This window comes from Erinaceus europaeus, chromosome 5 (genome assembly GCF_950295315.1).
Source record: "Erinaceus europaeus chromosome 5, mEriEur2.1, whole genome shotgun sequence".
NCBI lineage: Eukaryota > Metazoa > Chordata > Mammalia > Eulipotyphla > Erinaceidae > Erinaceus > Erinaceus europaeus.
Window position 1 is genome coordinate 59,468,335 of NC_080166.1, and position 16,646 is coordinate 59,484,980.

At 40.9% G+C, this 16,646-nt stretch overlaps 1 protein-coding gene across 4 annotated transcripts in view; it reads right to left on the reverse strand.

Moving 5' to 3' along the window:
- Window positions 1-16,646, reverse strand: part of PPP1R12A (protein phosphatase 1 regulatory subunit 12A) — a 139,974-nt gene that overhangs the window by 122,108 nt on the left and 1,220 nt on the right. The gene's annotated exons all lie outside the window — the stretch shown is intronic.

Here is a 16,646-nt window from a genome sequence, read left to right on the forward strand (position 1 = left end):
GGGAATTGTAGATAAAAAAAAAAAAAGAAGTTGCATTCATGTGACTACTAACTTGTAAATCATTATTCTTCCCAATAAGGTAATTTAAGTTTCAAAAGAAGCTCACTTAATCATTAAAAGAGAAGAGGCACAAAGATTTAAGACTCGCCCATGTGTATCGATCAGGCCATGGCCGGTGCGCCGCTATGTTCCACCGCTGGGGAGCCAGAGACGACCCGAACGGCCCCTGCGGCTACAGACAGACTATGACCCACATAGTCAACGACTGCCACCTCTCCAGATTCAAAGGAGGTCTCAAAACTTTACATCAGGCTCAACCTGACGCTGTTGACTGGCTACGGAAGAAGGGCAAACGCTAGAAGAAGAAGCAGGGAAGCAATTACAGAAGCCAGACCTTCCACCTTCTGCACCCCACAATGACCTTGGGTCCATACTCCCAGAGGGTTAAAGAATAGGAAAGCTATCAGGGGAGGAGAGGGGATACAGAGTTCTGGTGGCAGGAATTATGTAAAGTTGTACCCCTCTTATCCTATGGTTTAGTCAGTGTTTCCTTTTTATAAATAAAAATTTTTTTAAAAAAAGAAAAAAAAAATACCGTGAACAGACACTCTTCACACTGATGAATTAGTCCAATTAACCAGTTGCTTAAGGCTAATGATTTGAGTCCTGTTTAAACAATTTTTCTCTACCCAAGGTTACAAACATATCCTCTTGTGACTCTAAAATATTTAGTTATATATGCCACATATAAATTCAGTCTATTCTGAGTTGGTTTTGTGCATAGTGGACAGCAAGATGAACTCTTCTTCCATATAAAGACAACAATTGTATACCACTTTTATACTCGTGTGAGAATTCCATACATTACAAATGTTGGCAAGGATGTGTGTGTGGGGGGGGGGAGAAGGGACCCTTGTACACTGCCAGTGGGAATATAAATAGAAAGTCCAGCCTCTGTGCAAATAGTCTGAAGATTTCTCAGAACACCAGAAAAGGAACTACCTTAAGACCTAGTACTTTCTCTCCTAGGAATTTATCCACAGGCAACAAAAAACACCTATCCAGATCTATGTATTCCTACAGCAACTCAGATGCTCAATGTCAGGCGAGTGGCTGAGCAAATTACAGCAGAGAGATGCACGGGAACACTATTCCACTGTTAAAAATAATGAAGTTATCTCCTTTACCTCATCTTGGATAGAGCTTGAAGGAATCATGTCAAATGAGATAAAGAGAAGGACAAATACAGGGTGGTCTTACTTATAGGTAGAACTTAAGAAACAAAGACAGCAAGACAAAACGTAAGGAGGTGGCACTCGAGTATGAGGGTGTGTTGTACCAAAGGCCTCTGGGGGGAGAGGGGAAAGGAGGGGTAGAGAGGCCACTGTGGTCCTGCTGCGTGAGGGGAGGAAAGCTGAGGGGGACAGTGTCATGCAGACACCTACCGGGTGGCGATGAAAAATTGTACCATAAAGATCATAACCCAAGAAAATTATCTTTAAAAAAGATAACCTCTTTTTCTATATGGATAATTGGGCCCTCCAATTCTTATGTCACATTTATCATAAATCAAGCATTTACCTCTCTCTAGGTCTGTTTTCTGGGCACTGTTCTGATCCATTAGTTTACTGCCTAACTGCACTAATAGCTCACTGTCTTAGTTCCTGTGGCTTTATGATAAATCTTGACATTCATTAGAGTTGAACCTTTTACTTGCTTTTCTTAAAAAGCAAGGAGAAACACCAGAAGACTGGTGCTTCCTTGGTGTCAGGGCTCAAACCCAGGCACCACATGTGACGAGACACATGCCCTCCTGGATAAGCTGCCTCCTGGACCTATTCTGTTTTAAATCATCTACTTTATGAGAGAGACAGACACACCGGGACACTCTTCCAGCACATACAGTACCAGAATCGAACCCAGGGCTTTACATACCCAAGTCCTGCACTCTTACTCACTGAGCACCTCCCCAACCATACTTTTTTTTTTTTCCACATTAAAGTTAAAAAGGGGTTCTGGATTAGGGGCTCTGGATTCCATCCCAGAGCCACATGAATGGGGAAAAGTTGGAGTATGAGGCCCCTGGGTTCAAATTCTAACTCGGCATCCAACTACTACTAGGTAATAAACAGACAAAGATTCAAACAGATTCATAGCTGCTGCAAGGAATAACATGGAAGAGATTTCGCTTTGCTTGAATTCTTTCAAAGAAATTTCAAAAGTCTATAGTGTAATATCCTCAGCAGGACATGACGCATGCAGCCCAGTCCCATCACTGGAGCAGCGTCAGGTCTTACACGTGAAGGAGGGTCCCCCCCAGGCTAGAAGTCTTGGGAGCTGCTGGCATCTAATAAAGTGGGTTTATCAGAAACAGTGAGAACTTCAACTGTACACTCATCCTTCCTCATTCACTGCAGAAAGCCAAATGCCTGAGCTATGTCTAGAATTTTTTAGCAGGCTACTTTATTTAGACAAGTGCCAGGTTTTTTTTGTTTGTCTGTTTGTTTTGTTTTGTTTTTCTTTCTTCAAAGAAAGAAGCCTAACTTACTGTGTGCAAAAGGTCCTTCTACCATTTTTACACTAGTAGGTAGTCTTAACACTATGGGTAAGGTTGGAACATTGAAAACTGCCTCCTTTTTTCAAGGGACTCAGAGGGAAATGTTTGGTTTGCCTGGGAAGTGGTTCAATGGGTAGGGGCGGGGCATGGCGTCCTGGGTTTGATCCCTGCATCATGTATGTCAGCATGGCCGCTGTTTTTCTCCTTCCCTCTTTTTCTCTCTCAATAAGTAAATGGATAAATGAAGGAAAGAACTGGTGGTTGGGGGCAGCAGAGTTCAAGACCTATAAAAGAACGCACTTGTAGCATTATATGTAAACCTGCCAACAACTCTAGAAAAAGAACTGGGATGCAGGTCTGCTTTCTTTGCAGAACTGAAGGCATACCCCGGGGTGGGTAATCAAAAGGCGCTTGAGGGGCCTGCCTGAGAAGGCTGGTGATCATTCGCGGCATGGGGAGTACCAGGGATATCACTAAGAATAACAAAGCAAAGATGAAACTCCATGATGTTGTCACCCCACTCTCTCTGCCTCTCTACAGGTAAAAAACTGGTCTGGGTAAGCCGCTTAGTGGGATACACGCGTGCAGTATCCTGGGTTCACACTCTGGCACTGCTATAAAAACTGAAAATGCTTAAATTCTCTGAACCTCACTTCCTTGACTTGCAAAATAAAATTCACCTGCAAAATTGTAAGACCTTTCCCAGCTCTAAATTCCTAACAGAGAGGCTACATACTTAAATAATTTAAAAAGGTTTAGATTGGAAACAGTGGACAAGTCTAAGACTGGTGAGTTATCCACAGTTCTGACCCGACTCCACAGTACAGAATAATATACGCATTAACCCAAAGTCAACAGGAGCCTGGGAGGTAGCGTACTGGCTAAGGTGTAGGATTCTCAGGCCTGAGACCCTGAGTTCACACCCCAGCAACACATGTGCAAGTGTGCTACTCTGATTGCCATCCACACCCATTAAAAAATAAGTATTATCTGAGCAAATCTAAATCCTACACTAAATTAAGTATGGTTTGAAATCTCCTTGCTATGTTGTTGTCATCCACGGAAGCTATCCATTTTCAGTAACCTTTTCCTCACGTTTGTCAACGATGATCTTTACCAATCGTACTCAATATTTTAGTGCAAAGCTTGTCACCAGGGTTTTTTGTCTTTTCTTATTATTGTTTAAAATCTATTTTGTGCTTATTGAAAGCTTTCAGTTTCTATAGTTTTAGCTACTATTATCTACTAAAATGCTGACTAGGGTGGGGTCAAGATTAAAGATACAAAAACCACTCTGACCACTGAGACTGCTACCTGAACCTCCCACCTGGGCTGACCATGAGTAATTAACTAACTAGCAAGGTCCCTTGTCCATAGCAGTTCATCCCATGATAAATCCATTTAATCCTGCTGATCATGCCGGAGCTTTATCACATTGACCACAAAGACCTAAAAAGTCTTTTACTAAAAACAAACAAACAAAAACATCATGCTGTAGTGGATATGCAACACTGCCCTCACACAACTTCACCAAACACATCAAAACTGAAAGTAAAGAATAAAGACAGGTCAACATACTTTCAGAAAATTCAAACAGGCATCTAGTGAACTCTTCTCAAGTTCTTAAATAACGGATCTTGCAATTTTACCCTAAGAACACATCCTCTACTCTCCCCTGTGACACCATAAGTAAATCTGCTTTACTTAGAAGCTCCTCGTTCCTAGCTGAAAAGCACAAGTTAGCTCAGCATTCTGAATGCGTTTTTAGGCAGAGAAGCAAAACCCTATTTCATTCTCGGCCTTCGGAACCAGTGCTCAGTCCAATCCCAGGCCACTGTTGGGGCAAGGTGGCACAGGCTAGTACACAAAGGGTGACGGAAAGATTAACAACCATTCCACCATTCAAGGAGCTTCCCTTTGGTGCTGTACAGAGTACTTCCATGCAGTCCTGGAGGCTCGAGTCTGGTACAGTGTACTGCATGGAAACACCTGCAGTTTTAGTAGTTTTTACCAGAGCACGCTCAGCTCTGGGGCACTGGGGATTGAACTTGACACACTCAGCATGATCGCTGTTTGCACATAACCATTGATACACCCAGTCCCACCTCCATCCTAGCACTCATCTGATACCTGTCTCTGCCAGATACTCCACCTACATGGATGCACACACTATGGTCTTGGTGCCTGGACTCTTTTCAACAGCATGTTTTAAGATTCATTGATATTGGGTGAGAGTACATTGCATACTGGTTATGCAAAGAGACTCTTGTGCCTGAGGCTCCAAAGTCCCAGGTTCAATTCTCTGCACCACCAAAGCCAGAGCTGAGCTGTGCTCTGATAAAAATAAAAAATAATAAAAATAAGTAAATAAATAGATTCACTGATATTAACAGCAAGTATCAGTGCCTTCTCTATTGCAGAATGATACTCCACTAACTAGAGTAACAAAATGTATATTTCATCTACCCACTCACTAACTGGCAAGACATTTATGATGTCCCCACTATTTGACTCTTACAAGTAATGCTGCTTTTAAAGGAATAAATAATAGTGACCTGGGGAAGTAGCTTGACTGGTGGAGTAATGGACTTTCAAGCCAGATCTTCCTAGCATGGCTTGGCCTGGCACTGCATGTATTAGAGTGGTGTTCTGCTCTCTCTTTCTCTCTCTATTTCTGTCTCATGTGAAACTCTCTTATGTATTCAATGACAAACTAAATTTAAAAACAAATCTAACAAATGCCCAGTATCACTCATCCGACTTGAAACACAGAGCTAAGTAATTAAAGATTCAAATCTGCCATTTTACACCATCACCAACAGAGTATGTGTGTTTCAATTTCTCCATAGCTAGCAATACTTCATTATCTGTTTTTACTGCAGCTATTTTAGTGGCTCTGAAGCAATTCCTCATTATGTTTTTTTCTCTTCTTTGAAAAGACTTAATGGGAGGGAAGTGAGGGAGAGAGATGGGGGAGGGGGAACAGGACTGCACAATTATGCAAAAACACTTTCTTGCCTGAGGCTCCAATGTCCCAGGCTCAATCCCCAGCATCAGTAAGGCAGAACTGAGCAGAGGTCTGGTAAATAAATAAATAAATAAATAAATAAATAAATAAATAAATAAATACATAAACTTAAAGAGTAAGAAGTATAATTTCACACCCATGCATGCCACAGTAAGTCGCCACACCCCTCAAAGTTCTGTGCTCCCCTACCCCCAATTACCACAGTTCTCACCAAGTCAATATGGTTACCATTCTCTGTTTGCTTTCTTTTGTTGTTGTTTTGCAAGTTCATTTATTTTAGTCATCTATCCAAAAAGCATGGAAGCCTGAAAGGACATCTGAACCCCTATGTTCAAGGTTGTTCTATTTACAATAGCTGGAGTATGGAGACCTATTGCCCGAGGCCAGATGAGCTGATAAGGACTTTGTGGGATATATGTAACCGATGGAACTCAACTACTTGCAATCAAAAAGTGAGCCCAGCCTCCCCACTAGGGAAAGAGAGAGACAGGCTGGGAGTATGGATCGAACTGCCAATGCTCATGTTCACCAGGGAAGCAATTACAGAAGCCAGACATTCCACCTTCTGCATCCCACAATGACCCTGGGTCCATGCTCCCAGAGGGTATAAAGAATAGGAAAGCTATCAGGGGAGGGGATGAGTTCCCGTGGCAGGAATTCTGTGGAGTTGTACCCGTCTTATGCTATGGTTTTGTCAGTGTTCCCATTTTATAAATAAAAACTCAAAGAAAAAAAAAAAGAGTGAGACTGTGTCATCTAGAACAAAATGCATGGGACTGGGGGTGAACTTGCTGGGTGAAATCAGTAAAGGGGTGGCAAACGCTAGAAGAAGAAGTAAAGGGGTGAGATGCATTGGATCGACCTTCTCGTGGTGCATCCCGTGAGTACCCATTCATTGGGGAAACTGACGATCCTTCCTAGCCGACTGAATCCACATGGATCCCAGTCACTTTCAAAGCCAGCAACAAGCAGCTCCTGACAGCTTTCAACCTGACCTGTTGACTGGCTACGGAAGAAAGGCAAACGCTAGAAGAAGTAAAGGGGTGAAGGACAACTACTGGGTGGCATCACTCATCTGTGGAGTACAGACGATTAAAGCAAACAGCCTAAACAAAGTGCACCGAAGGAATTTTCACCAGCAGAAAAGAAGCATGTTCATGAGTCCTAATTATCCACAGGACCTAGCTGACTTATTGCCCATTTCTCCAGATCACTATCATCTTCAAAATTTAAAAACTACGCTCAAGATTTTAAAAGCATGCCATGGAGCTGAAGGTAAAACAAACATCAGCAAGCCACCACCACCAACAAAAACCTCTAGAAATGTTCCACACAGAAGTATAAATACTGGAAAAAGTTTATGACACTTTTAAATCATCTTAAAAGCTAACAGCAATCTATGCAGAGCAGAATGCTTAGAACAAAGTAAAGGTAACTGGTGTGTTTGACCAGTTAGCCCAGTAAAATATGCTTTCCAAGATGGTTAATTTCTAAAACAGTCTTAGTCCATATCTTACAAAATTTCTCATTTGCACAGATTTGCTATGACCTGGTTATCTAAGACATTTTCTTTGTTAGAGAACAAGTCCTATTATTTATTACATCTTTTGATGTAATAAGTAAGAGTTAGTAATGAAGTGCAAATAATATTCTTAACTAAGTGAAGCTCTTGTGCAGAACACCTCACCCTCCACACACACTAAACTCAACGATTACTGTCAAGGTGACAGCTGAGGAATGCCTTCCTTTCTTTCCCTGCTTTCTACTGAATGCCATTTCAAAAATGGCTAAACACATGACAAAGTGGAATGTCGCCACCCATGAAAGAGCACTGGAGTCGAGTAAGAACTTACAACAGTAACAGAGCTCGAGTTTGTCTTTTTATGGTTAGCCAGCACAAAGATGAAAAAATAAACAACCCAAATACAAGTTAGTTAAGAAAACAGTGATTTACAGGGAACCATAATGAACGTGCAAAAATATGATTAAAATAATTAGAACATACATATGAACCTAATGCCAGTATGCAAGGAATTCTCCAACATCGAATGATTCGCTGGAAAGATCTGATTTTTAAAGCAGATTACATGAACTGAGCAAAAAGCTAACTACATCAGTAACCAAGAATGTATTCCATTTAAAAATAACTGGGAGTCGGGCGGTGGCGCAGCGGGTTAAGCGCATGTGGTGCAAAGTGGTGCAAAGCGCAAGGACCAGCTTAAGGATCCGGTTCAAGCCCCCGGCTCCCTACCTGCAGGGGAGTCTCTTCACAGGTGGTGAAGCAGGTCTGCAGGTGTCTGTGTTTCTCTCCCCCTCTCTGTCTTCCCCTCCTCTCTCCATTTCTCTCTGTCCTATCCAACAACAATGACATCAATAACAATAACCACAACAATGTTAAACAACAAGGGCAACAAAAGGGAAAATAAATAAATCTAAAAAAATAATAAAAAAATAAAACTAAGATACTGTAAATTTTTATTATAGAAATTGCTACCTTTTCTTTTTATGCTATACAGGTCACTGTTATAAAGCCTCTCCTCTTTTAAAAATACGTTTAATGTTTGCTGACGACAAACTGCCAGTCAGTATTTTGTTTTCTATGAACTCTGCTCTTCACAAAATTAGTCTATAATTTCTTTAAATCAGTAAACATTCAGCATGCACCTGCTAAAATAAAACGCAGATGCCAAAGCAGATTGAAAAGACAATGACTCCAAGTGCCCACTGAAGGAATCCACTACTTTATCCGCAGATAAGATATACTAACAGTGGCAGGCGCTGTGCGAGTGCCAAGCGTAGGCTTTAAACAGAAAGCCAGAAAAAAAAACCTTAATGTGCCCAAGTGGTGATACAAGTCTACACTTTGTACTCGGAGCTCTGACTTTAATATAAATAAGCTGGGAAACACACTCCAGAGGAAGATGACATGCACAAAGCCCTGTGGAAGTTAACGGCAAGAAACCAGTAGTTCCTACAGAAAGCTCTCCCCCATCTCTGAAATCATCTTTTCAGGTACTATCTCCCCGTCCCACCTCAGTCCAAAAGGAAAACATGGCAGATTGAGCTACAAGATCTGTGCACCCTCAGCTACGTTCTCAACCTGCATGAAAGAAAACACAACGAGCATCTGTCATGAGGACAGCAGTGACTTTACAGATTGACAGATGAATCCCTAGTGTCCTGTATTACTCTGGCTTTTTGCTGTTATTATTATTATTTTTGCTGTTACTATTCCTTTGTCCTTATAAAAAGATGAAGACAGAAGATGATCAAGTGTGTCTCTGTTGCTGTCTTAGTATGACCAAGTTAAAATTAAGATGTTGTTTTAGGCATTTAAAAATTTTATATCAAATTAAAAAAAATTTTATCAGTCAAGGAAGTGAAATATTCTATGGATTAATGATTTGGTCAGCAACAAGTGGATCGATCATATTTTGAACAGCCCTCTCATGTATTACTGACAAGGGAAAAAGATGCCTTTTCCAAATTAAGACCTGAAATAGACTTTGGCTAGAATTTGTAAAAAAAAAAAAAAAAGACTTATGGAATGGAAGTATTCTTCTAACTGGGATAGTCCTACCATCAAAATATTTTCAATTAAAATCGAGTGTGACTAACCTTAGAGGTTGATTTTACTAGTTCAGAAATTAACTAAGTTAGCTTTACTGGCAGTTCAAGTTTCAAATGTTAAATATAAAAGCCAGTAACCACTGTTCAGAAGTGAATTTCAGCAGATCAAACCAAATGATAATGGTAAGATAAAAGTGGCTCCCTTAAAAAAAAAAAAAAGCCTAGCATAAGTTTGCCTAAGAAGCACTTCTTTTCATTCAGGGCTAAATGTGGATGGGAGACACAGCTCACAGGGTAGGGTACTTGCTTAGCTGTGTGTACAAACCACACTCAAGTCCTACCAGCACATGAGAGGTGCTATGGCAAAGCTCCACAGCTGTAATCTCTCACTCTCTGAATTAAAAAGTAGCTAATTCCCGAATGTGTGAGGTCCCTTACCACACACACAGCAAACAAACAGCTAAAGGCACCAAGGTGGGGGAGACAGCTCAATGGTGGAGCACAGAGCTGGCGTGCCAGAGGCCCCAGTCTGGATCCCCACCACCACGGACACCAGACTAAGCAGCTCCCTCCCTGCCCTCCCCTCTTAAAAAAATCCATCTTAAAAACACTATTTGAGAGAGTTAAATGTGTGTATAAAGACATATACATAAAGTATTTGCTGCAAATAAGTAATACTAAGTGTCTACAGGGACAGTATGAACTGCTGTAGGAAAAAGGAAAATATTTAAATAATAAATCCCCAGCTCTCAAAAACAAACTTGTTTTTGTGACTTCTTTTACAACCTCCCTAACTATGCATTCGATCAAATATTCTTCTTTCTCTATTGTTTTTTTGTTTATTTAATTTTTTTTTTTTATTTCCACCAAGGTAGCCAGGCCTCTGGGCTGGCATTACCAATCCACTGGCACTAGCAGACAACTTACCTTTTTTTTTTCCTCCTCCTTTCTGTCATACTTGATAGGACAGAGAGAAATTGAGAGGGGAGGGGAGGGGAGATAGGGAGAGAGAACTTTTTGGTTCCTGTTCATTAATTATTTTGTCCTGCTTTGTATCTTACACCCTTTCAGCCACCAAGTTGCAGACACTACTCTGATCCCATCCTGACCTTTCAGGGCAGAGGACCTCACCAATGTGTCCTGGAACCTCTCCTCCCCAGAGCCCTGCCCCACTAGGGAAAGACAGAAGCAGGCTTGGAGTGTGGATCCACCTGCCAACACCCATGTCCAGCAGAGAAGCAATTACAGAAGCCAGAACTCCCACCTTCTACACCCCATAAAGAATTTTGGCCCATGCTCTCAGAGGAAGAAAATTATAGGGGAAGATGACCAGATTCCATCAGGACCAAGAGAGAGAAAAGAAGAAAAAAGGACATTTGGTACAAATAGGTGTAGGTGTGATTTAGGGCAGGACAGGTGGTGGTACACCTGATTGAGCACGTGTGTTACAACTGCAAGGACCTAGGTTCAAGCCCTCTCCCCCACCCCCAACCACGGGAGGAAAGCTTTGCCAGTGGTGAAGCAGTGCTGCAGGTGTCTCTCTCTCTCTCTCCCTATCACCCCCTTCTCTCTTTATTTCTGTTTCTATCCAGTAAGTAAATAAAAATAATTTTAAAAATTTTTAAAAAGAAAGGAAGAAACCCACAATGACCCTGGGTCCATGCTCCCAGAGGGATGGAGAATGGGAAAGCTATCAGGGGAGGGGGTGGGATATGGAGATTGGGTGGTGGGAATTGTGTGGAGTTGTACCCCTCCTACCCTATGGTTTTGTTAATTAATCCTTTCTTAAATAAATAAATAAATATCTAGTGTCATAAATAAAAAAGGAAGAAAGGGCAGGACCATAGGGAATATGCATACACACAGTTATAGAAATAATAAGCAACTCTTATCTGCAATCTTGGGGAAACTGCTGTAGCTTCCAATGGAGGGAATGGGGAGACAGAACTCTGATGGTGGCAACAGCGTGAAGTTGTACCCGTTATGGTATCAATATTTAGTCACTAATAACACTTAAATCTCACACACTCACACACACACACACACACACACACACACACACACACACACACACACACACACAGAAAGAGATAGGCACCACCAATCTGCTTTACCATTCACAAAGCATCTCTGCTACAGGTGTGGGGGGGGAGCTGTGCATAGTGATATGTGCACTTAACAGGGTGACCACCACCCGGACCCTAAATATTCTTCATATCATGGCCGGTCAAAAACAACCTAGGTGATTCCTAAACATCGGCAGCTATTCTGAGGCTAACTCAGATACAGCACTGTTTTCATTTCTATTCTGGAAAGCTCTTCAAAGACATGCTAGCTATGTAAAGTAAAAATAGATGGAGAAAAAATTTCTATAGTAGGGGCTTCATCTGATGCTCCAGTGGTTGGCAGGGCAACTTGCAACAGCATAGATCATCAATTTAAATGACTGGAATTTGAGACTATTACTACTTTTTTACCTTTGGACCCAATTAGCCTAAAAAAAGTCTGGAAAGTATCCACAGGTAGGATGTTACAAAGCAGGTATAGAACTAGGTTTCACTCTATGTGCGCCCCCCTCCACCACTCCCCCCCCCACACACACCATAAAGGGTTTCTAAATAGTTGCCTTTTAATAATCATCTAAGAGGCCAGGCAGTGGCGCACTTGGCTAAGTGCACACACTACAGTCTACAAGGACCCAGGTTCAAGCCCCCAGTCCCCGCCTGCAGAGGGGACGGATGCTTCATTGAGTGGTGAAGCAGGGCTATAGGTGTCTCTCTGTCTCTCTCCCTTGCCTCTCAATTTCTCTCTGTACCTATTCAATAATAAACATTTTAAAAAATAATCTTTTAACTAGAGTTTTTAAGGCACCTTTCTTTTGTGACCACAACTTGTAAGATGTGCTACCAGAGGGTGATGCAAACACATCATTTCCTCTCTCCCACCTAGAGGCTCCACCTGGCTACAGCCGAAGGTGCGCAGTCACAGCCTATAGTCAAGTGCACGAAAGATGGTCTGGGTTATGACACTTCCAAGGCAGACCGCAAAACGGTTGCCAGGAAGCACAACGGCCACAAATGCAGAAAAGATATTATACAAACGGCAGTGCGGACTCCAGTGCCCCAGCAGCACACCCCACAAATGGCTACTGCAGCCCTTTATTTGCAGGAAGTGAGGGGCCTGTCTGGGGCCACAAGTTTTACTGCTTGTTTAGATTTCTTTTCAGATGAATTTTAGGATGATACCAATCCAAAAAAAAAAAAAAAGGTGGACTACTAGCATAGGTATTATGGTTTTTCTAACCCAAAAACTATGTAGAGAAAAAAATCTAGACCGCACATTGTTCAAAACACTTTGATGTTATTTTAAGTGACCCAACAGATGCTTCAAGAATTCAATTTCAGTAGATTTCTCCTATAAAACAAACGATTCTTTAACAAGAGACTATCAGTGGTTTTCTGTCTCTTCCTTCTGGTTGGAAGACACTTTAAGGAGGCTTATTAGAATCTTTTTCAGAAGAGATGCATTTCACTAGAAGATTCAGAGAAAAGGGCTTGGCTGAGAAGATGAAGCACTTCAGAGACAGCACAAAAATATTTCTTTTACTGATAGGAGGGGAGTTAAAAGTTCAAGAGTGTCTCACTTGTTTTATAAAAGTGCTACTACACATCCTACCACAGGCAAGAATAAAAATCTGAATGGGAAGGTTTCAAAGATTCATCTCATAACATACAAGCAAATGTAAAACTTTAAATATACAAGGTAAAAAATAGTCTAATAAATCTTTGGAGAGAGTCTACTATGTGCAAGGTCACAGAAACACAAAAATGGAAGGCTGGGTACAGTGTTTTTAGCAGGATCAGAAATGTGTTCTAAGCACCCCAGAGGAAATCGCTTCTCCACCATAATAGTACTCAGTGCAGGACAGAAAGATGCCTTCTGCGTAACAATCAGATTGAACCCTGAAGGACGACTAGGATTTTGACTGGCAAAGAATGAAAAAGCATGGCATGGAAGTAAAAAAATAAAAGAGTATGACATAGGAAACTTAAGAGGTTTAAGTTCAATGGTAAAATGCTTTAAGTCTACATTTAAAGGACAGAATGACAAAAGTGGTAGTGTTCAAAAATTAATATTAATGATACACTAAACAAGAAAAATACTAATCTCACGGTAATATGAACACTAGGCTGGAACAGTGAAAGAACAGAGGCAAAGTAAACAATTAATTACTATACTCTAGGTATAGTAATTTGATAATGGGACTGGCAAACTCATGAACTGATGGAAAGGCAGGCATGTGTACTGAGTATATACAGACCGAGGGGCAGACAGTAATTAAGCTTTGAAGTCGGATCTATAGATTAGTGACAGACAGCGATCAGTGAACTGAGTAGGTTTGAATGAATCAAAAATCTAAGTTCCCATTTCAGGTTGGCATTAAAGAAATTCCCTCCCTAACAAATGAAATAATACTAATATGCAAATTAAAATATGATGTAAGTCTAGAGGTGTAACATACACACACACACACACACACACACACACACACACACACACACACACGGTAATTAGACTGTAAAGCTGAATTACAAATATCAACATTCGTGTCTGAATGAGAACACTTCAAAGAAATCACAAATATAAGCTGCTACTCCAGAGTCAAGGTAGAGGGCCTCTACTTTTATTTTTACCTTGATGTTACAGCAATACCTCATCAGGAAAAAAAAAAAAAAAACGAACACTGGAGTGCTGCAGAAATGTGAGAGCTGGAAACTGACCTGGATCTCACTGGCACGGGTGGAAGTAGATAAGGTTTTAAGGTAAATCAAAAGGCCAAATAAACTCAAACCCGCTGGAAGCAATCTCAGTCCTGTGCTCCATGCACACTAGTGTCAAGAATCAACATCACCAGCATTCTGCAGAAAGCTCCATTACTTGCCTAACCTCTGTCCATTAAGTATGCTAACACAAGACAGCACATCAAACTCTAAGAGCTCATTAACATGATCATATACTCTCCAGATTTCAGCTCCAGAAAAATCCGAAGTCTGCTCTCTCTTTATTTTCAAGATTGAGGCAGAGGGGCAGAGGGCGTGAAAGACACTGAAGCTTCCTTTCAAGTGCTGGGGTTCCAATCTGGAACACACACACACACACACACACACACACACACACACACACACACACACACACACAGGCACACACAGGCACACGACCCCAATGAGCTAGTTAGCCGGCCCAGAAAAAAAAAAACTTTGTTCTACCACTTCAGTTATCATTCAGATCGATTTTCTAGTTTGGGGAGGGGTGAGGGAAAGCTACTCTATAGTGGCCAAGATGTAAATCTAACAAGAAACACATTTTCTCTTCTACTTGATGCCACATTTCTATATAAAAGAAATTGGACACTGAGTTATCATTTCTAACTTCTTGAAAATACTCAACCAATCAATACGTTTAAATACAAGTTACTTGTGTTAAAAATGGTAAATAAAGTGTTAAATTAAAAAAACAAAAACTGCAGGTTGTGAAGTTCCTCTAGCTTTTCTCCCAACAATCAAATTTGAGACACTTTCAAAAATGAAAAATAGTAAATGAGTTTTTTAAAAGACTAACAATAATTAAACTGCTAAAATACTTCAGGTACTCTGATCTTTCGAGAGGTTAAAGGACTACTAAACAAATCAGAAAGTTATTTCAGGCTTTATGATTTTAAGTATTTTTAACAAGCTACATTCAAAAGACTTGTGAAAATTTTTTAAGTCTCTTGTGATTTTTAATTTCAAAAACTTTTATCATTTTTTACTATCTGTTGTCTTGCATTTGTCCAAAGTGAACTTGTTTTCAGTCACAATGGGGGAAAAAAATACAAGTTGAAAAATGAGAAATGAAAGCGGAGAAAACAATAAAAACATTAATGCTTGCTATTTTAAAGACTTTGACATCAGCGACTTATAAAAGACACAGACATTATTAAAAGGCACTATGCAAATGGTAGACACAAACTTGGAAACTTCTGCTTATTAAGCACTTGTCAGCTTACACAAATACCCAATCAACATTACACCTATAAAATGCCAAACTACCCACTAAATTCAGTTGATCAAGAAGATACTTGTGAGTCTGATAAATCCTACATCACTGAGAGGGTTAAAAAAAAATGACATGAAGAGGTAAGTCTGTTACATGTGTTTTCTCTTCTCCCTTAAGTGAATACTATCTTAATAGAAGTATCAGAAATGTTCCTTATCATCCAAAGCCAACACAACCTGCTTCCTCCAGAACTTCTAGTTGATAGTTTTAATAAAACACATTTATGTAAAAATTCTCAAGTTGTGGTATCCTGAGCTCAGACATACCATAACTGACTTTCAGAATCAGCCCACTGTCAAACTATGCCAGTCACAACGAAAGGAAATTGAAAAGATTCATCTTTCCTGTTGTCAGTATCCCTTTAATGCTGTGGTCTCCTTTTCGAAACCCTGTTTTTGGAATCCACAGCTTTCTGCCTTGCCCAATTCCAGACTTGTCCTGCAGTCTGTCAGTCATTTCAAGTCATCCACTCGTTTGTGAACAAAGGCTAGACGCCAAATTTGATATGAGGATTCAATTAAATAAAGCTTTTTTTTTTTTAAAAAAAAGCAATGTGTCATTCTCTAAACAGGAAACAGTAAAAGGAAAGCACACACACACACACACACACCCTCTCTATGCAACGTACAAGCACAGAAGTCAAATGCCATCATTCCACCTCCCAGACACCTCGCTGTGACAGTATTAGTCACAACAAATCTAAAATTCCTACACCTAACAGCCCAGGCAATCTGGAGACAGGCAGCCGGTCTTCCCATCAGAAGGGGAACCGACTGCTGTGAAGCTGAACTCCCACTTAGAAAATGTGGCCTGCCTCTATCTTGTCACCTATACCCACCCCTTTAAAAGAAAAAAAAAAAGAAAAGAAAAGAAAAGAAATTCTTTTTAAAATTATAGAACATTTACGTGATGCTGTTTTGCTTTCTGGCCCGTGCAAGGCACAGCAACAGTATCTCTGGATTGCCAATGGTTTCTCCTTATTTGGAGAACGCCGAGAGATCCCAATCAGACCACTATAAAACTTTAACGTGCACAAAGCATCCATTTTGAGAGAAGTGGGTGGTCAGCTCTTCTCTTGCGCACCCCCCCCCAAAAAACAAAAACAAAACTCAGCTTTGCAAAAAGAAAACAAACCAAAAAAAAAAAAAAAAAAAGCTGTCGGAGCAGAGTGCCCGGGGACACCCCAGGCCCTGACACTGCGGCAGGGAGCCGGGTGCCTGTACCCCTCGGCAGAGCCCCGGCCGCCCACCTGCACCCCACCCCTCAGACCCGGAGCAATAAAAGGAGAAAACAGGAAATCGTTCACTCGCTCGCTCGCTCGGGGCACTGGGCTCTGCTCGTCGATTGTGAGCAGGCCCTTCAAACACTCATAACAAAAATAAAATAAAATGAAAT